General features: G+C 44.2%; 1 long non-coding RNA gene across 1 annotated transcript; it reads left to right on the top strand.

The window, feature by feature from the left end:
- The first annotated feature begins 829 nt into the window (after positions 1 to 829).
- On the top strand, positions 830 to 24,411 carry LOC124418324. Its single transcript, XR_006938584.1, has 3 exons — positions 830 to 919; positions 21,346 to 21,524; positions 23,241 to 24,411. It is a non-coding gene; the product is annotated as an uncharacterized LOC124418324 (long non-coding RNA).
- The last annotated feature ends 248 nt before the right edge of the window (positions 24,412 to 24,659 follow it).

Below are 24,659 nucleotides of genomic sequence, written 5' to 3'. Positions count from 1 at the left end.
AGTTCAAACCCCAGGGTGACACACTATTAGTTTTATAAGGCATCAGGTTGTGTGTCAGCCCTCCTGCCAGAGGAGAGCTGGGTGTCCATTGTCACCCACACTGCACTGCCCTCATCACGTGTGACAGCAGAAACAGGCAGGGAAGCAGGGATAACGTGGCAAAGCCAAACTGTCTCTTTTGGGGCAACAGCTCCATGTCAGGGCTGGGGCAGCCACAGAGCCACCTGGAAAACAACTTGATACATTTATCACTTTTTATTCTATTGCAGTTTAGCAGATAAAAAAGAAGAGTCGAGTCCCCGAGGCTCTCCATCTGGCACCTTTCATAAGCACTAAATTATTTAGTAAAGAAAGTCTTTATACGTTCAGTGTTTCCTTTGTATAGCTGATGTGGCTCACCCAAGGCCCTCTTGAAAACAAAAATGCCTGAAAACAGTGATTTCTTAAAGTAGTCTGAGTAATACACGTTTTAGAGTTCAAACCTATTGAGTTTCAGTCACTATTCTTTAATAATGGCAAATCTATACAAAGTTAAAAGCAGAATTGCAGCTGCTGTAATAATCTTGTCTTTGCTAACTGCCTCTGCAGTAATTTGGATGTCTTAGCACACACAGTGAAAGTGCTTTCCTTTGTAAATAAGGTATGTATTCCTTGCTATACTCTGCAGTTCTCTCAAGCATTGTTGCTAGTTGCCATTTTCCTATGCAAGAGAGTCTCTTTTCTTTCTTCCCCCCTACTCCTCATGTTCTCTTGGTTTTATATAGAGAAGGAACAGGCTGCCGAGCTTCTCATCCTCCCCGCTCTCAAAAGGCAATTGGTTCATACAGACAGCCAATCTGAGAAGGCTTCAGAGAAACAGGATCTGAAAACCAGGCTTGCTGATAAAAAAGAAGGAAACAAAAGGCATGCCACTGTCAAGGTATTTCAAGCAGGGAATCTATTGCCAGCAGTTTTTTTTGTTTGTTTGTTTGTTTGTTTTCTGAGAGATTTTATCTGTAATTTTTTTTTAATGTCTTCTCCAAACACAAAGGATTCGAAGAAAGAAAAGTGTGAGTGCTGTTTTAAACGCTCATATATTTCCAGTGCAACTGCGGCAGTGGTGCCTGCACTGGATGCAGGGATCAGTGATGGAATGCCCTGTTCTGAGTTCTGCTGGGAGGTGGCTCATCCTGGGAGCCAGGTTCAGGTCTGCTCCCGGGGCTGCAGCACCCCGGGGCTGGGAGGGGCTGCCAGGACAGCATGAAGCCCAGACAGAGGGGCCCTGCGTGGCTGAGCAGCGTTCTCAGATGGGAACACATTTATGGTCAAGGCAACTCTTCTGCCAGACGTCATTGTGTTTGTGTGGGAGATGGGGACAGTGCAGACTGCAGATGCTCAGAGGAGCCTTGTGGAAAGTGCTTTTAATGAGCCACGAGATGAGTTTTTGAACCTGAAAGAGCTTGTTATTTCTCTGTCCAAGTTTAATCCAAGCGTGTTTACTCCTCTCAGAAGCTCTATTCAGTAGGTTCTTACAGCCATTGAAGTCCATAGGAGTTAAACATATGCTTCAGTGCTTTCAAAGCCATAGTCTTTCATTCATTTTTTTTGCAGTTCCTGTGTTCCTCACACGCTGCTGTGTGCATGGACCAAAGCAGCACCAACAAGTCTGCTTGTTGTTCTGTGCTTGTTTGTGCCCTGTGCCAACTCAAACCTCATGAGAGGTCACAGGGAAACATGGTGTGATGCACTTGGCCTGTGAAATGCACGCAAAATGGATCTTCAAAGGCCAGAGGGGCATCATGTCACTGGCACCCACTCACCATGTGTTTGGGCAAGGTCCCAGCCTGGGGGAGCTAGACAGAAAGGTGCCAGGACCGGGTCCCTCCTCAGCAGTGCAGAAATGGACCCCGTGCCCATGACAAAAATAACAGCAGCTTTGGGCAGGCATTGCTTCCCCAGTCCCCCAACACACCATGCATTTTGTTGTAGAATCGATCTATCTACAGCTTAACCATTTGGGATTCTTGGAAACCATCTGCTCAGTCTCTTTTATAGAGGATGTGTTGGTTAAGTCCTGGTCTGAGATAGGAAGTTGTATATCTGTTTGGAGTCTTTTAATTGAGCCTGCTGTCCTGCTGGGAGCAGCGGTGTTTAGAAAGCAAGGAACACGTGATGTGCAATGGCAATCAGAGCTCAGTTTAGGCGATCTGGGCTGTGCTAAAAGATAAATGTTTGCACTACCCTCCTCCTCAGGTTTCAGATTGCCCCTCAGAAGGAGCAGCTCCAGCCATCTGGCTCAGAGGCCATTTCAGAGCCGTTGCTAGGAACATCAGGACCTTACAAGAGAATATTGTACTCCAGGCCCTTCCCAAGCTTATCAGAAAGTGAATGAAAAATGACAGCTTCTGGAAGCTTTGGGGACCGTCAGAGCAGTGTAGGTGCTATGCAGGAGTGCTGCAGGGGCTTGCAAGTGAAAACTATGAGATTGCAAAGCAACCCAAAACACAGGGCTTGTGGGCACAGTGCCTGTACTGCTGGCCCTTCAGGGGCACCCCATCCTTTGTGCTGGGTTTTCTGAAGGGACTCAGCTGCTTTCTGGGCATGTAGTGGGCACAGACGGTGTCTCGGATGAGCCAGCAGCATCCTCAGTCTCGGAATGGTGGCTGGACTGGTGGGAGACCAATGTCCTGGCTTCTTGGCAGCATGGCCAAGGCTTCTTCTGGTGCCTTCATCTGCCACATGTTGTGGGCTATAGAATCATAGAATCACCAAGGGTGGAAAAGACCTCCAAGATCATCCAATCCAACCATCCACCTACCACCAATATTTCCCTGCTAAATCATGTCACTTAGTAACACCTCTAAATGTTTCTAGAAAACATCCAGGGACAGGCTCCACCACCTCCCTGGGCAGCCTGTTCTGGTGCCTGACTGCTCTTTTGGGGAAGAATTTTTCCTAGTGCCCAACCTGAATCCCTCTCATCATATTGCTGGTTGCACGGGAAAAGAGGTCAATCCCCACCTTGCTACCTCATAGGATGGCCTGGGTTGAAAAGGACCTCAAAGATCATCGAGTTTCAACCCCCCTGCCATGGACAGGGTTGCCAACCACCAGACCAGGCTGCCCAGAGCCACATCCAGCCTGGCCTTGAATTCCTCCTGGTATGGGGCATCCACAGCTTCTCTGGACAACCTGTTCCAGTGTGTCACCACCCTCTGAATAAAGAACTTCCTCCTAATATCTAACCTAAATCTCCCCTGTCTTAGTTTAAAACCATTCCCCCTTGTCCTATCACTGTCAACCCACGTAAACAGTCATTCCTCTTTCTGTTTATATTCTCTCTTCAAGTACTGGAAGGCCACAAGGAGGTCTCCCTGGAGCCTTCTCTTCTCTAAGCTAAACAAGCCCAGTTCCCTCAACCTTTCCTCACAGGAGAGGTGCTCCAGCCCTCTGATCATCTTAGTGGCCCTCCTCTGGACTCGTTCCAAGAGCCCTAAGTCTTTCTTGTACTGGGGGCCCCTAGTCTGGACGTGGTACAGATGGGGCCTCACAAGAGCTGAGTAGAGGGGGACAATCACCTCCCTCTCCCTGCTGGCCATCCCTTTTTTAATGCAGCCCAGAGCACAGTTGGTCTTCTGAGCTGCAAGTGCTACTGGCTCATGTCCATCTTGTCCACGAGGACCCTGAAATCCTTCTCTGCAGGGCTGTGCTCAAGGAGTTCTTCTCTCAGTTTGTATAAATACCTGGGATTGCTCCGGCCCAAGTGCAACACCTTGCACTTGGCCTTGTTGAACCTCACTAGGTTCACACAGGCCCACTTCTTAGTCTGTCCAGCTCCCTCTGGATGGCTTCCCTTCCTTCCAATGTATCGACTGCACTACTCAGCTTGGTGTCATCTACAAACTTGCTGAGGGTGCACTCGATTCCATCGTCTGTGTCATTGATGAAGATGTTAAAGAGCACTGGTTCCAAGACCAACCCTTGGGGGACACCCACTTGTGACCGACCTCCATCCTGACATAGAACCACTGATTACAACGCCCTGGCTGTGACCAGCCAACCAGTTCTTAATACATTGAACAGTCCATCTTTCAAATCCATCTCTCTAATTTAGAGAGAAGGATGTGCTGAGGGACTGTGTCAAAGGCTTTGCAGAAGTCCAAGTAGATGATATCCATTACCTTTCCCCTGTTCACCGATGCTGTCACTCCACCATAGAAGCCCACCAGATTGGTCAGGCAAGATCTGCCCTTGACCTCCTTTCACATAGTTGTAGAGAATGATAAGGTCATCACGGAGCTGCCTCTTCTCCAGGCAGAAGAATCCCAGTTCCCTCAGCCACTCCTCATAAGAGTTGTGCTTCTCACCAGCTTCGTTGCCCTTCTCTGAACATGCTCCAGGGCCTCGATGTCTTTCTTGTAGTGAGGGGCCCAAAGCTGAACATAGTACTTGAGGTGCAGTCTCACCAGTACTGCGTACAGAGGAATTACCACTTCCTTGCTCCTGCTGGTAACGTTATTTTTGGTACAAGCTGGGAGACCGTTGGCCTTCTTGGCCACCTGGGCACACTGCACACTTGTGTTCAGCCGAGTGTTGACTAAGGCTCCAAAGTCCATTTCTTCCACACAGTCTTCCAGCCACCCTGCCCCAGGCCTGTAGCATTGCCTGGGATTGTTGTGGTCAAAGTGCAGGACCTGGTATTTGCTCTTGTTGAACTTCATCCCAGTGGCCTCAGCCCAGCTGTCCAGCCTGTCCAGATTCCTCTGTAGGGCTTTCCTATGCCGAGGAAGATCAACACTTCACCCCTGTCTTGGTGTCATCTGGGCTATCTATTGTGGTCTCGCTGGGCCCGTTCCAGTGTGTCACAGGAAGAGCAGCACTGCATGACACTGAGATGGTGTAGGTCTGGGGACAGGACTGGGTTTTGCTTCTGCCTCAGCACCCCCAGTGCTGTGATAGCAATCCCTGACTAGTGTATGCCTCCAGTCCCAGGCACTACTGAGTATTTTGGTGATTACAATTATAAAAGTTAAGGGAAACCTACATTGTTCAGGTATTTTAAAATAAGGCCTTTTGATTTTAACTTCCATTTCCTTGACAGCTAGATAGTTGTAGAGTCATAGAATCATAAAACCATTTGAGTTGGAAGGAAGCCTTAAAGGTCCTCTAGTCCAACTCCCCCGCAATGAACAGGGACCTACAGCTAGATCAGGTGCTCAGAGCCCCATCCAGCCTGAGCTTGAATGTCTCCTAGGATGGGCATCCACCACCTCTCTGGGCAACCTGTTCCATCACCTCACCTCCCTTACTGTAAAACTCTTCTTCCATATATCCAACCAAAGTCTCCCCTCTTTTAGTTTGAAAACATTTCCGATTGTCCTGTCACAACAGACCCTGCTAAGTAATCTGTCCACTTTCTTCTTATAGCCCCTCTTTAGGTACTGAAAGGCCACTCTCAGGTCAGTTTAGAGCCTTCTCTTCTCCAGCCTGAACAGTTCCAGCTCTCTCAGCCCGTCCTCATAGGGTAGGTGTTCCATCCCTTGGATCATTTTTGTGGTCCTTCTCTGTGTATACCTATAACTCTCGACTGTAGTGCAGAATGTTTGTTATTCTGTTATGTGTTTTGAGAACACCAGGCTTAGTTTTACTCCACAAATAAACAAGTGGATGAATGAATGGAAACACTGTTCAATCCGTTCCTCATTGATAAAATACCTGTCACATACCTCGGCTAAAGCACACAGACACATTTGTATAGCAACATGGCAAGTGGCCCACTAATCATATTCAAAGTAAGTCCTAAAAAGGAAAATTTCTACAGTCTTCAAATCTATAGAGGACCAGATGGATGATGGTAAACTCTTAAGTGCTTTACTGGCTGCCTGCCTGCCACCCTCTGAACAAGGGCTAATAATAATATCACTTAAAAGAGCTGCTGGAAGGTTAGATGAGTTTCAGTGCTGCAATTTGCAAATAATCCAATATCTGAGTTTGCTACATCCTTTGCTATGGCCCTGGTCAACAGATTCCTGAGTGCAGTGTGCCTACCCACTGGTACAGATGTGTGCTTGCTTTCCACGAGGAAGAAATCAATAGAGTCAATCTGGGTCACAGCGAAGTCACTGGTGAAATACAAAGTTTCCCCATCCATTTATTTTTTCAGCAACTCAAACTCTCCTCACTCAGAGAGGGCAGGGAGAAAAGCTTGCAGTGACCTTGCGACCTTGTGTCTAGCTTTCAGAGCCTTTCTTAGTGGTGTTCAGGACCTATGGCGTTGCACATGAGTCAAGAGTAGTACAGTCTCCCTTTGACATCCTGGGAAGAGAGTCCTCTCAGGTGCATATTGGTGTAAATATGCTGCTTTGGGGATTTGGAATTAATACACATTTTTGACAGTCACGGCCAAATTTCCATCATTAGTCTGAAAATGGGAACAAGAGAAGTGTTGTACATTTATTCATTTCTCACCACCAATCTAATGGACAGCCACTAGGAAGCTGTCAGTTGAGGGATGATAAACTCAGTCATATGGATTTTACTATCTGAGTGAAACACAGAAGGCCACATTTTTGCTTGAAGGAGTCATGATAGAAGTTATATCAGGAAAAAAAATTATCCTGAAATGTCTTCATTGCAGATATATTCAGAAAACATCTACAGAAATCTGAAGAGATCTGAAGAAAGTGAAATGGCCCATTCTGCTCATTCTGTTTATTTCCTTGCTTGTTTTCCCATTGGTAATCAGCTCTTCAGAAATAGTTTCCATTTTAATTGTGAATTAGAGGCCATCCAAGCTGCACCTTCCTTATGAATTCCTGCTCAGACTGTTGTCTTTCCTGGGTTTGGTCCCTTTGCCCCTTTTTCTTCCTGTGCTTGTCCTATAGTGGTGTGGGTCCTTTCCCTGGTACTCTTCTTGCCAGGTGCTCCAGCAGTAGCAGCCAAGCACTCTCAGATCTAAGCTCTCAATACCCTGCTTGTCTGTTAACAAACCAGGTTTTGTTTTTCAGTTTGCGTTGAAACTACAACTCTCTACAACTGCCTACAAGGAGGCTGCAGTGAGGAGTTGGTCTCTTTTCTCAGCTGAGAAGTGATAGGATGCAAAGAAGTGGTCTCAAGTTTTGACAAGAGAGATTTAAAGTGGGCATTATGAAGTTTTCTCATGGAAATAGTGTCTTTCTGAATCTCTTCAGTATTCTCAAGAACGCTTGAAATTGCTAACTAATTTACAACATAAATGTTTTTCTTCTTCCAGTTTTAACTCACTGACAGTTCTGAAAGAAATGTTTTTATATGTCACAGGTGAACCTGGTATCTGTTAAAAGTAAACCCCACTCAGGGACAGTCTTGGCAGTTCACACATCTCCACTTCCAAGTGCAAGGTTCTCTGCATGGATATAGAAAAGGAAGAAATAGTTAAGTATTGGCATGGGCTGCTCAGGGAAGTGATGGAGTCCCCATTCCTTGAGGTTTATAAGAGATGTGCATATGTTGCACTAAGGGACATGGTTTAGTGATGGGACTTGTTAGGTCATGTTAATTCTTGGACTTGATGATCCTGAAGGTCTTTTCCAACACACTTGATTCTGTGATTCTATGAAATGCGGCAGAGGAAACACAATTGCTCTCTTACTGCCGGATTCTGCATGATTGCTGCAATCTCCTGGGTAGGACAGGCAGGCCGTGACACTTCAGCAGCCAATCTTACAGCAGGTTTTTCAGCCTTCTCAACTGTCTGGCATACTGATACTGATATGTCCTCTCTGCCTGTTGCCAGGCAATCCAAACACCACAGACGGGATAGGCATTTGCTGTACAAGGGCTTCCTTACACCATTATTTAATACCAAATGGAAACAGAACGAAGCCCAAAAAGCACACCTAATCCTACACTGACCCATATTTTGCAGTATTTCCTTCCTGCGGACCTTCTTGTCAGACCTGCATCTTCCTGGTCTGGGTTTCTTGTAGACATGGCCAGTGTGGTGGGACACCAGCATGCAGGCACCCAGTGACACACACACACAAAGATGCAAAAACATGATGAGCCGCAGCAGGCTAATGGCAGCCCAGGCATTGATTGCACTGGCATCCAAATGTGTTGGAGTAGGAGTGTTGCATTACCGCTGCTGCCAATCATAGCCCATTTATTTTGATTATCTGATGCTTTCTGTTACTAAGAGGTTCAGTGTTGCTGGTGTTTACAGCAGGCCTTTGAAATGTTGCAGAAGGAATCCCTGGGGCTATGGAAATGCATTTCCTTTAAAAAAATATATCCACATTTTTGCTGAGTTATGAACTTCAAAACCATCGATTTCTGTTTGTACCTTTATGCTTTTCCTAGAAGTTAGTGCTGGATTTTCAAACTGATTGATCAGTTGTGCCCCAAAGCTTGTCTTTGTCTATGCAGCAGAGCTGGGAGCCAGCTCCAGACCTGCCTTGATGCTCATACTGCTCCACCCTGGGAGGCCTGCTACAGGCCTGCTACATCCAGCTCTGGCTGGATGGCATGTTGTGGAGATGGAAAGAAAGACGGGGATTCTTCAGTCCACTCCTCATCTTGTCTGCTGTGCCTCCCACAGCAGCTATGTACGAGCACTGGCTGGTGTGGCTAGGTGCTAGGAGAAGTGGTGGCAGTGCCCAGAAGTCAGCATGCTCCTTCAAGTAATGCTGCGTAATGAATGTATTTTAAAAAAGGACATTATATTTAGACATAAAATAATTGACTTTTTACCTCCTTACTTAAAATTACATACAAAGAGACATTTAGCAATGCATTAGAAGAATTCCATTTAGGCTTCAAAGCCAAGTAATTGAGATGAAGGGAAGGCATGATCAGTGTGCAACTTTAATTCTGTCCCCTATCTGCACTATGTTACAGAATTTAATTTTCGAGTCACTCACTTGTGCCTCAAGGAGGGTCCCAATGGAAGTTCAAGAGGCAGAATCAGGACTATTTTAATGCACCATTAATTCCCCAACTTTGCAGTATACATTTTGGCCTCCTGAGTAGGGTTGTTTTTTTTTTTAATAGAATTTATAAGACAAAGCTAAAACAGGTCTGCAGGAAAGGCAGCGCAATATTTGTGAATAGGAAACTGAGGCTTGAAGCAATTAAGGAACCTGCTCAGCATCACAGAAAAAGGTGACAATGGAGATGGAATTGAAGCTGGTTTTTCATCACAGAGCTTTAGATCACAGGAAGCTCGCCTGACCCATGGCGGAATACTTCTGTGCAACTCTTATTTAAATTAAGATTATTTTTATAAACAACTTTTGTTTATAAAGCCCATAAGGTGTCAGACTGTCACTTTTGCTTTTGCCAGTACTTCAAAAGAAAAAAAAAGCCAGTGCTCTAATTCAGGTGTAACAATGACTAGAGCAATAGAGGAATGTCATTCCTTTATTTTCTATTCTGTGATTAACTGCCAGTCCAGGATTTTGTTTACATTCATTTTTCTTACTGAAAGATGGACTAAGAAATGGTGGCACTGGGACAGGTACCTGCAGGCCAGTTTTCCTCCACCCCACACCTGTGGTTCTGGGGACTCTGCATGACACAGAGAGCTTCCCGCACTTCTGGCAAGTGATGCTCAGCTGGCATGAACATACATGGCCAATGGAACAGGGATTTCTGGAGAGTGGTTGTGTGAGATCTGATTGGCTCAAAAATGGTGGTGAGACACGGGCGCAGGCTGCTCAGAGAAGCTGTGGATGCCCCATCCTTAGAGGTGCTCAAGGCCAGGTTGGATGAGACCTGGCAACCAGCCCGTGGCAGGGGTCGAAACTGAATGATCTTTAAGTCCCCTTCCAAGCTTAGCCATTCTGGGATTCCATGAACGACACTGCTCAGCAGACACAGCTTGTTGAGATGTGCTGAGTGTTCTGGCCTTTCTGAGGCCAGGAACTTCTGCAAAGCTGCTGCACACTGCCCCCACCTCACCTGGGCGGACACCCAGTGGGGGACCTGCCGGCTTCAGCAGAAATACTGCTGTGAGCACATCCCCCTTCAGTCCTGCTGTTGTCCCATACTGAAGTGCACTGTCCTGGGTGCAGTGCCTTCAGCCTCTGGGGAAGGACAGAGAGGAGGGACAACAAAGTGGGGCACTCCCTTCTGCAGATATAGGGACTGTTCCCTGGCTGCAGTTTTTGGAGAAGACAGAAGCTCACTGCTCTCATCACTTGTACCCCACTCTGTGCTCCCAGCTCCCAGCCCTCTGAGCTAAGAAGCTCCCTTTTCTCCTTCCCTCCTCCTCCCAAGTACCCATCCCCAAACTCTCCTTGCATGGCAAGGCAAACCCTGTCCATATGATTATCCCATATATATGCATGTATCGGTGATGAAAGCCCTCCTGCTGGCAGCCAGGGCAGGGCAGCACCACGACAAGCCCCTTGAGCAGCAGAAACCTCCCTGCCATCAAAGCTCACATCTTCCAGGGCTGCAGCCCTATGCTCCGTTCCAGCTTTCTCTAGGAAACGGCGGCGAGCCTCAGGGATTTTGTTTCATCCCAGGATGCATTTACGCAGTCTCTGTTTGTTTGCACAGATTTGTTCTGCTGTTGGCTTTGCGATTTGTGTAAACAGCAGGGAAGCACAACTGATGAAAGAAGGGAGGGCTGTGCTGAGGCGAAGGGAGAGCGCTGGCAAGGGCTAACACCACAAGGGTTAAGATGTACTCCTGAGCCAGCAGGGATAAATCAAAAAATCCTGCTCTCTTGAGCCTCTCTCTATCTACATATATGGCCTGCAGCACTGCCTCCCACAAGATTACAAATGCACCCCTGCCGCTCCCTGCGAAAGAGCCAGGGCTTGCCTGAATCTTACAGAATACTTTAGGTACAAGATCATCCTCCCCATAGCCTGAACACTAAATGAAACTTTCCCAATGCTCGGAAAGCCTTGCTCAGCCTGGGGTTTGTGTTCCATGTGCCTCCGTCTGCAATCGGCGCACCTGGTGCACCACAAAGCCTTTATTTACTGCAGGGGATTTCTGAGCCAGCCAGGAAGGAAGGGAAACGTTGTGTGGTGCCTTGAGATCACATCCCCCACACAACTGAGCTGCTCAGTGGCCTTTCTGCAGAAAAACTCCATCCTGCTCCATTCCATGGAGATCTCTACTGAGGTAGTGGTTTTTTGTGATGCTCCCCACATGATCACTGTAGCAACTGGGATGCTTGCCAGCAGAAGAGGCTCAGCCCTCTCAATTTCTGAGTACCCCTGGAGCTGCCTTGTTCCCTTTGGTGAGGTGCTGGCTTTGGCTTGTCCTCCTTGGCTAACAAGGGGTGGTGCAGCCATGTTGGGACTGGAGAGAGCTTTAGAATTGTCATTGCTGGTGACAATCTAATTCAGGTTTTATACTGCAGCTCATCCCTGTGGAACTGAGGACCCATCCGTAAGGTAAGGATAGGAAGTGTGCTTACACTGGAACAAGGATTCACTCATGCCAATGTGGCTCCCATTGGGATGCCCATGTGGACATGAGCAACATGTCAGCCCAGACTTCAGGAAAAGTCATCTTTCAGCTATCTGTGTTTGATGCTGACATTTTACATACATGTCCTTGCTGGAACAGCAGCAATGGCACTGCTGAACTACTTTGTATCTTCTGCATTGCTGCCTTTTTACAACCAAATGAAAGTTGTGCAGTTTGGTCATAAACTGCTGGGAAAGTGTGAAAACCAATTATAAATTCCAGCCAGTTCATAGTGTAATTAATGCATAGTTAATTATCTTGGATGGGGAAGCCTAGCTATGGGATTGCAGCATAAAGACACTGCACTGTAATAATAGAAAAAAGACACAATGATGATATTAAAAAAGCCAGTATTAAATGAAGCAGATGATAAAATACCACCAGCACCCTGGCAAACTAAGCAAAGACACAGGCTGAAAAGGAGCCATGTTTGCTTAAAAGAGGCTTTGATGCATCTTTGCAGACTGTTTCTTCACCTGCTTTCTTTCTCCCACAGTAGGGTGCCTGGGTTGTGCTACAGTCACTCCAGGGTTGCTGTGCAGTTTATGAAAGGCAAAATTAATTCCTGCCCAACGCAACTAACCCAGGTAGTGGTTTTGGTTTTGTTTTTGTTTTCCTTTTTCAGCAATGTTCTGCACCAACCACAGCAGGGCAATGTGCAGACCTGTGCTGGAAACCCAGGGTGTGCATCCATGCCCACCTGGGCCCAGTGGCTTATCATGCTCCACCTCCAAAATCAACCAAGGGACATTTTTGCCTTCATCCAGGGAACAAATCCAACCCATGGGGGAAAAGGAATTAAAAGGGCATTAAAAATATTGCATCTGGTCTGGAGGTTTTGGGTCCCCTTGAGCGCTGGGGAGGGCCACCTACTTCTCGCAAGGTGAGCAGTGCCAACAGAAGGTTTTATTGGTGTAACTCCATGGCAGGGCACCGTGGGGTTTGCTTAAGGCAAATCGCCACTGAAGCACAGCTTGGCTGCTTTGTCCACCCCATAGGCCTGCTTCAAGGCTGTATGCGGTCACACTTCTGTGTTATCTAAATGCGATTCAACCTCATCAGCACTTGATGGCTTCCAAGGTGTGGAGCCACCTCCATTCCCCTGGACTTCCTGGGCCAGAGGGCCTCTTGTCTCAACTCCACTGTCATGGCATGTTATCCCAGGCAGGCCTAGTGGTTTATTTTCTCCCTGGCTTTAAAGCTTTAAATGTCTCCTAGTTTTATAGTTTGTATTTACAACTTGTTTACAGGAGTGTTTGCTGGGTGTGCCATGGCACATCTGCCTCAAGTGTGAGACTCAGGCAGCCTCACTCTTCCCACTGTGTCATTGCTAAGTCACTAATTCATTATGTATTAAAACACACTGTGATGTTTTGAGAGCCTTATTTGTGGAGATGAGCATTTACTCATACAGATGAGCTGCCTTATGCTACAAGAATGCTTCTATGTCCATTGAATGAACAAAAGACTCCAACATCTAAATCCCACTTTTAGAAGGCAGATTTAACTCTAATTGTGGTTTTACCCATTCCTTATTCCCTGGACTTCCAGAAAGTCATGTGTGTGAGTGATTCTGCCTGAGACAAGGCATGTAGAAACGCAGGCAAGGAACTCAGCACCAAGGTGTAATTTTCTCCTGCCGTGCTGCTAGTGCAGACACTGGGAAAAGGGAATGTGGTAAGTTGTTGGGCCAAATTTGTCCTTCATGTCAGCTCCTGGCTAGATTTAGCCATAACCACTTACCACTTCTGAGTGCCACGCAGAGTACAATTTATGCTGCTTGACTCTAATTTGAAGAAAGGACACAACATTTTCTTCGGGCTTTCTGAAAGTGGGGAAGATTAGAATAACTATAAGGTTAAAAACAGGGGCAAAGTAATTATGGCTAACATGCAGCCTCAGAATTCTATGAAAGATTAGAGCAACCCACGTATTTCAGGAAAGGCTAATTCCCAGTATAATGTTTCTTATTTCTGCAAACATCACTCTGACCTTGATGTAAATGAGATTTTTCTATGGGAATTATTCTTCCGGCATCCAAAATTCACATGCTCCCATCTCACAGATATCCACCTCTCTGTTTCAATTCCACCTGCATCAGTCTTGTTTGCCTTTCATTTCTAGGAGCCACTCCTCTTTACACAGAAGTAACTGTGTCTTTGGGAAATATTTGTTGGTTTGTTTGTTATTATATTAGGAACAATGTGGGTTTTGATCATCTGAAGAGACATTGCTTATAATGAGCTTTATTATTCTAACTTATTCAGGATGTTTTTGGAGGTTTAAGAAGATACGGAGCATTTTCTTAGATTAAAAAAATAAATCAGAATGTAAAATTTGTGTTTGATAAGTTTCAAAGATGTGACGTGTTAGCCATATAAGCAGGAAACCAAAGTGATTTCAGTAACTCACATAACCCAAGTAGAGCTGTCTCTCAACCCCCAGTGCCCTGTAGGAACACTTCTCCTGCGGAGCCAGGCAAGGAAATAAGTGTGAGTAGGGAAGGGACATTACACGCAGTGAAGCAATGGGTGGAGAAATCTTTTCTTTTTTTGAGTACACATGATGAGTATGACTCCATAGTGCTGAGGAGCAGATCGGTGATGCTCTGTGCTTAATATTTATCTCTATTTAAGATCTCAAGAAGCTTCCAAGAGGAGTACAGCCAGTAGTTTTGAGCTTTTAAAAAGTATTTTAGGTTCACAAGAATTTAAACTAAAACCCCTGTAAAGGATGGTTTTGGTCATTAAAAGTACTGGTACTTCTTTCTGCACCACATTTTTGCTAGCCATGAGACTTAATTATTATACCTGTATGTATGTCCCCTTCAAATTTATTATATACTAAATAAATTTGCTCTAGCACCTGAACTGGAAAGGGGCAGCCTGAAGCCTTAATGCATTTAAACTCTAACGTCTGCCACTTACTATCTTTTCTATGTTTGAGTATCTTGAACATCTTTCATAGACTCATGAAATGGCTTGGGTTAGAAGAGGCCTTAAAGGTCATCCAGTTCCAACCCCCCTTCCAGGTTGGACTGAAACTTTGTTTTAATATGGTTTATATACACAGCACATATTCAATGTTGTCATTTTCAGTACGGCTACGTCTTGGCAGCAGGGTCACACAGAGAAGGAGATGTAGTAAAAAAAAAAAAAGAGGTTAGGATCTAAATAACTGACTGGTGCTCAGATTTTATGTTCCCATTTAACTTTCACTGGCTTGAAGTAACAGAGTGGATCAATTAATCCTCATAACAGGAAGTAATTGCATTGCTGTTCCAATCAAGTCTTCAGAGAAAAAAAAATCATGCTATTTTCGAAGAAAGCAACTGCTGTACCAACCCAGAGTCCTGGACAATTTATTTAGTGTCAATTCGTGGCAGCCACCAAGATCTGTGCTGCCACATCAGTGCATTTAATGTCATGGACCTGGACGTAATTGCTTGTCAGAAGCGTTGCAAAGTCCATTAAGGAATTTATTCCCTCTAGGAGAGAACTAAACCTGTACATCCAATCTGTATGGCAAGGTCTTCGCATAGATCTGATGCAGTAGGAACAGCTTATTTGTTCTCAGGCCCATCAGATATCGTGAGCTATTCCCATCAGATCAAGTAGCCGATAGATTGTCCCACTGACTTGTTGAGGAGCGCACTCACACAGTGTGTAGCAATTCCATCATTTGTTGTCTGTATTGCAGGAATGGCCGTATGCGTTATGTACTGTGAAATGCTTATACTCTGCTCTACAGAAAAATAGGAAATTTCCTCATTAGGCTTCTTAGGTTCACCTCAGCAGTATCTGAGGTCTATATCTAAAAAAGGAGGAGGGAACATCCTGAGTGTGTCTGTGCCTGGTTTCTGCACAGGTCCCAGACTGACCAGGGATGTTTCCCACCTACAGGCAAGAGCTGAGTAATACCCAGGAGCCTACAGGAGGGGGTAGCAGTGCTGAGGTGAGATAAAGGTGTAATCAAAACTTTTTTGCACCTTCCTCAGATATTTGTGCCTTTTTGTGCCTTTACTTGTTCTGAGTCCCCACCATGAAAAAGTGAGGACTTAACACTGTGGAAAGAAGATTGTTAAATATATTTTTCTTTTCCCAAAGAGAAAATTCTCTTCACAGTCAGCAATACAATGTACAGAGCATTTCTCCAGGACGTGACGTGAAATACCTTTATCTTCCTGCAGAAATGTCCCACCAATTCCTCAGTTTTCTTCGACCCAGTGAATGTGCCCATAGAGCAAATTGTGAGTGCTCCTTGCAAGCTGTCTACACTTGCCAGCTTCATCTCCTTCTTCCCATGGAGACTTTGATCCTGCCTTGCCTTCTCTGAACAATTCATGCTGTTTTTCACATGTGACTGTTGCACTGCAAGAAATGCTGTCTCTGTGGGTCTGTGAGCAATGTCCCAGCAGCACATACGTCCCAGGGGCCCACGTCCCTGTGCCTTTCCTGACAGCAAGAGTAGGCTGTCACCATCCAGTTGCAAGAGCAAGGAGGGAGAAATGCCCATGACAGCTGCCTGGGAAGAGAAAAGACAGGGCCTGTGGATGATAATTTATCTACTGGGATGCAGACACACTTTCCTATGAACTGAGGCAGTATCAGCACACAGCAGCATGGGCAGAGCTTTCCCACCAGTTCTGACACAGGCTCAGAAGGCAGTGGCCATTTGCCTGTGGGGCAAGAAGAGCCCGGCCTTGCCTCAGTTGATTGCCAGTTGTGTCTAATTAGCCCGCACACTTACCAACGTTTGTTGGTAAGAAACTGAACTGGAGTAAACCTGTTTTTTCTAACTCATCATTTGCAACTGTATGAGGGAAGAGTCAGATGTCCTCTTATGAATACGACTGACAAAGTTTAATAATTAATGTCTCCAAAAAAATGTGAACAACGCTCTTTTCCTTCACTGAAAAATCAGCCTTTCTGGCGTGAGGTAATTTGTAATCATCATCATCTGCCTTGAATTCCAGCACAACACAAATTATTTCTTCCAGTCTTCTGTGTAGAAATAGGAAAAGAAATGATTAGTCCAGAATGGCACAACTGCAAGGGTTGCCTTAGTTCAGCCACGTAGTCTGCTACCGTATCCACATCTCGAACTCAGTACTTTGATGACAAATGAAAGCACTTACTACATTCCTGATTGTATAAATGATTCTGCAGTCATTGGTAAACAAGGTTACACAAAGCCCTGACTCACAGAATGCTAAATTAAAAAGAACAGATTGACAGGGAAGATCCCATGAAAGGCTTCAACATTTCTGAATACGAAATAAAATTAATAAGGAACTGCAATCACAATTTTTGCTAGAATATTTTCCTTTTAATACTGAATGACAGACTCTCTTAAAGTAGCATGACAGGAGAAAATGAAAAGGAAAAGACTTTATTATCCGAAATTGATTCTTAAAGTATGAAACAGTTTAGGGAAAAAGTAGAAGGAGGAGAGGAAAATCTGGGCTGCCAGGAACAATCTTTTCAATTTCCTGACCAGAAATGGTATGAAGTGATACACAATAATCCCTTAGACCAGCTCTCTGAAATGATATATCCAGTTCTCATCAAAAGCAGTTCCTAAGAAAAGACTTTATGCAAAGCTGATACTGCTATTTACCGAATCCAAGATCTGAATGGGACACATCATTGCTTTCTGAGTGCTATGAAATGAAACAGAAAAGCTACTGTTGGCGTTCCTACTCCTTCTATTATCTTTTATAATGAATGAATGGTATCCTCAAATGCGCTTTAGTTCAATCATTGATGAATCAGGAGTCCCTCCTCCATTCCGTCAAAGATTCTTGAACATCTGCAGAATCTGAGCTTTGATTTTTAAACAAAATCATTTCTAGACTCTGTGTTTGAAGAGGAAAAAAAAACTTTCAAGTGAGAACCGAGTGCAAACTGGTGTTATTCTCTGCTATGAGCTGAGATAGTAAATGAACAGCAGTATGAAAGATGAACTCCCTCCCCATCTCCCACCTTTCATCTCGGTATGCTGCAGACTCAGAAGGTTGTCTCTGAAGGGTGATTTTAGTGTCAATGTTGTTATCAATTTATTTTTCTGACAAAAACTGTGAGGAACATAGGAAATGGTACAGAGCAATCCCTTCTAGGTCACTGAATTCACTCCCCTGCCGTGGCAGCACTGCAGCATAAAATACCCCCACAAATATACAGTACTATTTTTAAAATCTAGCTGTATTTTTTGTCCCCTGCTATTCTGATTAAAGTCTTTGCTGCTCCGGAGTAGCAGGCACCATCTCCCAAAACCAAGGCCAAATGTATCCACAATCAGTTTATACCCATTTGACTGCGTGCCAGTATCAGTCTTTGGTGTAAATAGCTTTTCTCCTTTCTTGATGTTAACCACACATCATGTTTAACAACAATTGTATCCCTCTCAGCCTTCCTGCCAGACTTAATCAGCTAAGCTCTGCAAGTCTCCTCAATGCTGGCCCCACTTCCCAGTATTCCCAATGAAGACTCAGTGCTGCACCATGCAAGTGGAAGTAATATTTACCTTGATCTGTTGGGAAAAGCTTCCTGAGAGTTTTTCTTTTCTTAACTCTGGCAGATCCAGGAATAAGATCCTGGATTTGACAGGATCCTCCCTGGTGCTCAGGGACATGATTTAGCGGAGGGTTGTTAGAGTTAGGGTAGTATGGTTTGGTCGTGGTTGGACTTGATGATCTTTGAGGTTTTTTCCAACCTGAGTGATTCTATGATTGTATGATTCTAAGGAACCCATGAGAACTACCAAGGCTGACAAAGGTATTTAAAATTTGTTTATGGGCAGTGGAGTGGCAAACCTTCTGACTGCTGAAAGTGAATTGGTGAGGCTGAAGTCTCCAGACATCTCAGCCCACATGCACTCTGGAAAGAAAAACAAAAACAAGGAATATTGGTTATCATTTCTTAAATAATTGCTTTTTTAACATACATATATTTCAAACCCAAATGCTCTTCACGTATTCCTTTTCTCTGCCCTGGTGTTTGACATTCTCTGCTTCCCAACAGAATGGGCAGGAAGGGACTTGATGAGGTTGGCAAGAGGGTGAGGCAGAGGCGGGTCCATCCCTAGGACATCCCACCTCTCAGAGATGTCACCACGGGACGCTCCTGTCAGGCCAATGCTGTACATGACCCATCTGAACGACTGCCTCAGGCCATCAGTATTAACTTCCCTAAGGTGAAGTTCCAACAGAAGAAAAAGAGCTAAGCATGCCTGGGACCTCATTTTGTGCAGAATTGACCACAGCCAAACAGCTTTAATCAGACTGCAAGAACACCACTATTGAGGGCTCCATCGTGCACATGGAGCACAAAGTCACCACCAGAGAGAGCACTTCCAAAACTCCTGCAACTACGTAAATCTGGGATTCAGGTGCTGAGGTAAGTACTTAGAGTGGTGACAGAGACAGATCTGCTTCATCAGCAAGCAGTTTAAATATAACTGATGTGGAAAGCATGCCATCCACCAGAGTGCACTGACGGAGATGCAACTCAAGCACCATTATGGTTAAGTCCATAGAGACACCTTAGCCAGAATTCAAAAGCAATTAAATAAATCTCCCAGCCTTATATGACAATTCTAGATTAGGTTTAAAAGACAAGTTGTGTGATTTGATCTCCAGGTGAGAGCACTCAGGACTGCTTTAAACTTCTCATATTGTTCTAGGGACAGAGAGATGTGCCAAGCCTTGACCTCTGGAAAGTGACTACCGGGAACCGGATTAAGTAAATACATGGCTCCATTACAATATCTTCACCAGCCTTATACTGAAACATTCACAAGCCTACTTCCATAGGTTTTCCTGAGTTCTTTTCTTTTGCTTTCATGTTTTTCTGGCTAGACCTTTATTTTCTCTGCTTGTGTTAGGTTAAAGCTAGAGTTGCAAAGGTCACTGTCTTCAAGTGCCTGCGTTCCACAGTTATTGACCCTATTGAGGATGACAAGGGAAAAGTGCCCTCATATGCCTCCCAGAATGTCTGAGAGGTAGAGCACTCTGGAAAATTTCCTTTAATCTCACGAGAATCCCATATGAAACATAAACCATGTAACCAGAAATAAGAAGGAAAGAGGCACGTTATCTGAATGTGCTTCCAGTGTTCTCAGAACTAATTGCTGGAAGTGCTTGAAAGAAATTGGTTGGAGTATAATAGCTGTTGAGATGCTTCCCCGCTGCCCAGGAAACACCGTGCTGATTTTACTGGGTGTTGCATGTTAATTATGTGCAGTTTTACTGATAATACTCAGAAAGTTCCTGCTGTGTGGGTAGGATTAATGCAAGATGGTACCGATGCAAATATAGCCCACTTGCTGAAAGCGAGCTGGAGAACAGTTATGGATGTTCATTAAACTACATACCCTGTTAGGCACATAGCAAAATGTGTTTAGAAGTTGATGTCATTTCTGTGCATTGAGAACGTACATTAAAATCCAAATTTCTTAAAGACAGCAAAAACCATATTTACCAGGATAGTGGAGGGTGTAGGTTAAGACATAAAATTGAGTTTCACCAGTTTAGTGAGTCGCTGCAGACTACCTGAGCTGCTGCAGCAAACCATGGCCAAGGCCTTCACTTCTGGGAGCTGTGTTGTAAAACACCGTGCAGAGCTGATCTGCTGGTAGGAGTGACTGTGTGCTCCATGACGGGGACACACCTAGTGTTCAGTAGCATGTCCCACCAGGAGTCCATGGAAGATGAGGCAAATGGAGCAGTGAACACCCACGTTGCTTCTCTGCCAGGCAGACACTTAGCATTTTTCAGTTTTGGATTCAGTGAATATAGGATTCTATCAGCACCCTTACCCTGCAGTTCTGAGGAAAAAAAAAAACAACCAAGAAAGCCTGACACTGCTGCTGCTTGTAGCTCAGTTGTGTGTTTGAGTCATGGATCCCCAAAGGTCTCCAAAGGTTGCTTTGACCTCTAGTACTGCTGAATACAGCATCTTGCTGGGGACTTAATGGGATCCAGAAAAGCTCAGCACTCCTGGAAAATAGACTGCTTGAATCTATTGACTTTAAATCTAGTCAAGGTTGCTTTCTTGTACTAATTACTTAAATGATTGAGTCAGCAACTTCCTATCAGGGATTGCAGACAATCTTCCAAATGCTGTTCTACCCCTCTGTGCACTCAGTGAGTCACACCCTACACGAAGCGATTAGAACATATAAACAATACTAAACTGATTCCACATAGACCTTATCTGACAGGATAATCACTGGCAGCACACACTGATACCAGGGCTGTTAGCTCACACATGCAGTCCTGGATGCCTTGTGAGCTGTTCTTACCTTTTCACTGGGTGATCTAATGATGGTTGTTCTCCAATGAGAGGTCTGTAATTGTCCACCTGGGTGTCCCTCTATATTTCAAAGTGCCCTGTAGTGTCTCAGCTACCAAAACATGCTCAGACTGCAAGACTTCTTCCCTGACTTTGTGCATGTTCGTTAATACTAATTAAAGACAGGAACAATCCCATCACACATCTCAAGGATAGTTCTGCAGTAAGGCCTCCATTTGCTCTCTGATGGAATTCCTACTCAGTGTAAGTCTTGATAAATGTGAGTATCTATCTGACATGAGGGCAGTATCAAATGTTCTTCTCTGTGGCCTTTTACAGCGTGATTCAAAAACAGTGTGCTTTAATATTTAGTGTATTTTGAGAGCCTCTTTAATAACTACAGTTTGGGAACCTTTTAAAGCGATGAGATGGTGATCCTTCTGCTAGCCATTTCACGTGTCAACCTTGTTGGCATTGTGTATAGTCTTTTAGCTTGATGGTGACTCACAAAAGAGAAAGATTTCTTGAACTTCTTTTTGTCTTTTCTTTTTTAATAAACCTGCCTTATTTTCTTTATCTTCTTCTGCTGAAATTTGACTGAAAGAAAGACAATAGAGTCCTGCAGACTTCATGGAATGGTAACAGGGAGAAGAAGAGGACCCAAATTATTGCCCAAAGGAGAGGAGAGCCCTGGATCTCCAAGTCTCCCCCTGCAGTGCGGATAGGACATCCAGGAGGAAAACTGGGGATTCATTAAGGACCTGAAGCTCCCATTCCTTTAAGGTAGGAAAGACATGAAAAATTGTCTCTAAGCTTCCTCTCAAGCCCTCCAGCAGGGAAAGCCAAGTGTAACAATTCTGATATATATTTACCATATAAACAACAACCAGAGGAAAAGCACTGTGCATTTTTGTCTTACATTGAAACAGAAAGGACATAAATTCAAGCATAACAAAAATCCCTGTAGTCATCTAGTTCATATTCCCACAATCCATACCAGTCCAATTGAAAACAGTATTAATTCTGCCTCCTTGAGAGAAACTCAGGCCCTCACTGTACTACTGGTTACAGTTAAGTTTATTTATGAATTATTTTAATGGTTTATTAACCTGCCAGCAAACTAAGCACCTTGTTTTATTAGTATCACTGAAGTCCATATTAGCAAAAAAAAACATTATAGAAGTTCACTTTTATTAACAATAATAATCCAGATTTTTTGAAGGAAAAGTCTCTATATGCCCTTTCCACAACAGAGCCTCATAACAAGACCTGAGCCTAAAGCAGGTGGCATTCTGACTTCATCATAAAACTGAGAGCACAATAAGTCTAGAGTTTTGGAATGCCATTTTGTTCACAGTTATAATTTACCCTTCATATGATATCTTTGTAATGACCAATCATATCTGCAATGCACAGACCTTTTCTTCTTAGTGCATGCCTTTCCATGAATTTATCCATGGTAATTGCACCCCAGATACTATGTCTTTCCTTTAATTATACCATCTTTGCAGTAGTCTCCAATAAAATAAACAAATAAAAACTGTCCATGTGTGAATACACTGTAAACTACCAAAATAGCTGCTTCACTGAAGAGTATCCATTATATACAGCAACAGTGATTTGTTTTGCAACATCTATTTTATGCTTTAAAGCAATATAAAAAACACTCTTGTCCTGCAGTAATTAAAAGCAAGACAACACAGACAAATCTCTACTCCTACATAACAGAGATGAGCCTGAAGGGACAAAAGTTCTGTCTGTCTTGTACGTGGCTGGAAAATGACAGCTCAGATAACCAGGCAGGTAGTGAGCCATTCAGCTGTCATCAGCGAGGTGTGAACAGATGCCACAAGATCTTGCCATCAACGTCATCTGAGCAGGTGAGGATGTGGGAGTGCCTGAGAGCAGAAGGACTTGTCAGCCTCTGCTTGGGCCTCACCGGGAGCTGCTCACTCAGTACCAGTCCTGGCCCACTGAGACAGCAACCCCTGCAAAGGGGAACAGATGATAAAAATGAGGTTGTAATTGGTTGGTCTTTTGATGTCTGTGCACAAAATAACAATAAGGCTGAAGCTCATTTTATCTAAAGACCTTCTGCATGAAAGTCCCACATCATTCAGTCAGCACAGTAGAGAGCAGAGTTCATGCCTCGTTCAAGCTTAGCAGGTGGTGCAAGAAAGCCTCCAAAGCTGGACAAGTGTCCTGGCCATAAGGTGAAAGAGCTATGTCTGCTTAGAGGCAGTCACAAAGGCCAGAAGGTCCCTAACCCAGTGAAGGGGCCTGGAGCATGGCGTCGGTGTGAGAAGCAGTGATCACCAGAGGAAGTCATCTGGCTAAAGAAGTGGTTGAAAAATGAAGCTGGGGATCTGTGAGAACCCAAATATCTGTGAGTTGTCTCCAGTGTGTTCAGAAAGTGAAAGTTTTTATGTGGCTTTTTGTTAAATGAAGACATTTTGCAAAGGTTGTGTCAGATACATCATCTGTATTTTCATCCTGCAGATGCACTCAAGCAAGATATTGACTGACTGTTCTGCCTAAAGAGCTAAAATATCCTCCTCCTTTATAAGCGGCAAATTATCACACTGGACATTTTTTCAGATGGACTTCCAGAGAACATAATAGTCTTGAGATACCTCATCCGACCTGAATCCACATCACAGCTCTGAGAGGTGAAACCTTGTAAAATCCGTGAGTCAAATTCCTTCCTGCAATACAAACTTCTTTCCTCAGATGAGTTACAGAGAAGAAACCCGAGGACAGAATTCAACTCCAGTAGGAAAAGAATTTTAACAGTAACGAAACAAGCAACAAAACATCAGGGCAACATCAGGGCATTTAAGAAACCTTCTGGGCAAAGAAGGTTGGGGGAAATGACATTATTTCAGAATTTCATCTCTATAAATTACTTCAGGATTGTGTGACAGTAAGTCTTCTCTATTACAGCCAGCCAGTGATGTAATTAGACTGCCATAACCATTCTTATTTTGGATTAAGGGTATTTTTGCTTCATCTTGGTTTAGATTTGTTCCTAAGTGATATAACTCCAGTTTAATTTGAAATAAAAGTGATGCAGATAGGTTGTAATTCAAACTGCTTAGAAGCAGTATGCAGGTCTGTCCAGGATGACCTGAGGACATCAAAATAACAATGTTCCTACACAGACTTGCACCCAAATCCAGCCAAATTTCAGCCAGTTTAATTATTTCATTTGCTGTATCACGAAGGCTAACCTACAGTTACTCCGATAACTTTGTGAGTTCAAAGCAAGAGCCATCCTGAAGTGCTATTCTCACAGTGCTGCACAATGTGTGGGGAGATCTTTAAAGGTCAGTACACACAGATCAGCTAAAAGCAGACCAAGAAGTGATAGAAACAGAGCAGGAAAACAGAACGAGGCCAAGGAGTATGGCTGACAAAATAACCAACCCTTGGCATGCAGTGCTGCTTGGAGAACACAGGGCTCTCTGCCTTTCTTTGGAAGCTAAGGTTTAAATCTCAGAAAGTGAAATGTTTTCCCTCTTAATTGTGCTAAAAGGGCAATGCTGTAAACTTTCAAGGACATTTTTCTTGAGAACACAATATAATATTGGAAGGATTCGAATGCATAGAGATTTCTTCTCTTTTCTTTTTTTGTTTTCTCATATCGCTAAATAAACGTTTATTGCTAGATAAATATGATATCTGTGGCATTCGTGGCATTTCCCACTCAAGTACTACTCAATAGCTGGTCCTCCCACTGTCTGATGAGGTAAGTAAATATTACCTTCCTTTTGTGTAGCCAGATACTATCCTATTCTACGTGGACAGATGTCCCACTCTGCATAGCTGGACTCTATCCTGTTCTACACGGCCAGATGTTGTCCCATTCTCTGGGTGATGATGACTCAGAGAACAAAATGATTTCACTCTCAGCTCCAA

This window comes from Gallus gallus, chromosome 2 (assembly GCF_016699485.2).
Source record: "Gallus gallus isolate bGalGal1 chromosome 2, bGalGal1.mat.broiler.GRCg7b, whole genome shotgun sequence".
NCBI classification, from domain to species: domain Eukaryota; kingdom Metazoa; phylum Chordata; class Aves; order Galliformes; family Phasianidae; genus Gallus; species Gallus gallus.
Note: the sequence above shows the minus strand (reverse complement) of the source record. Positions and strands in the feature narration are given on the sequence as shown.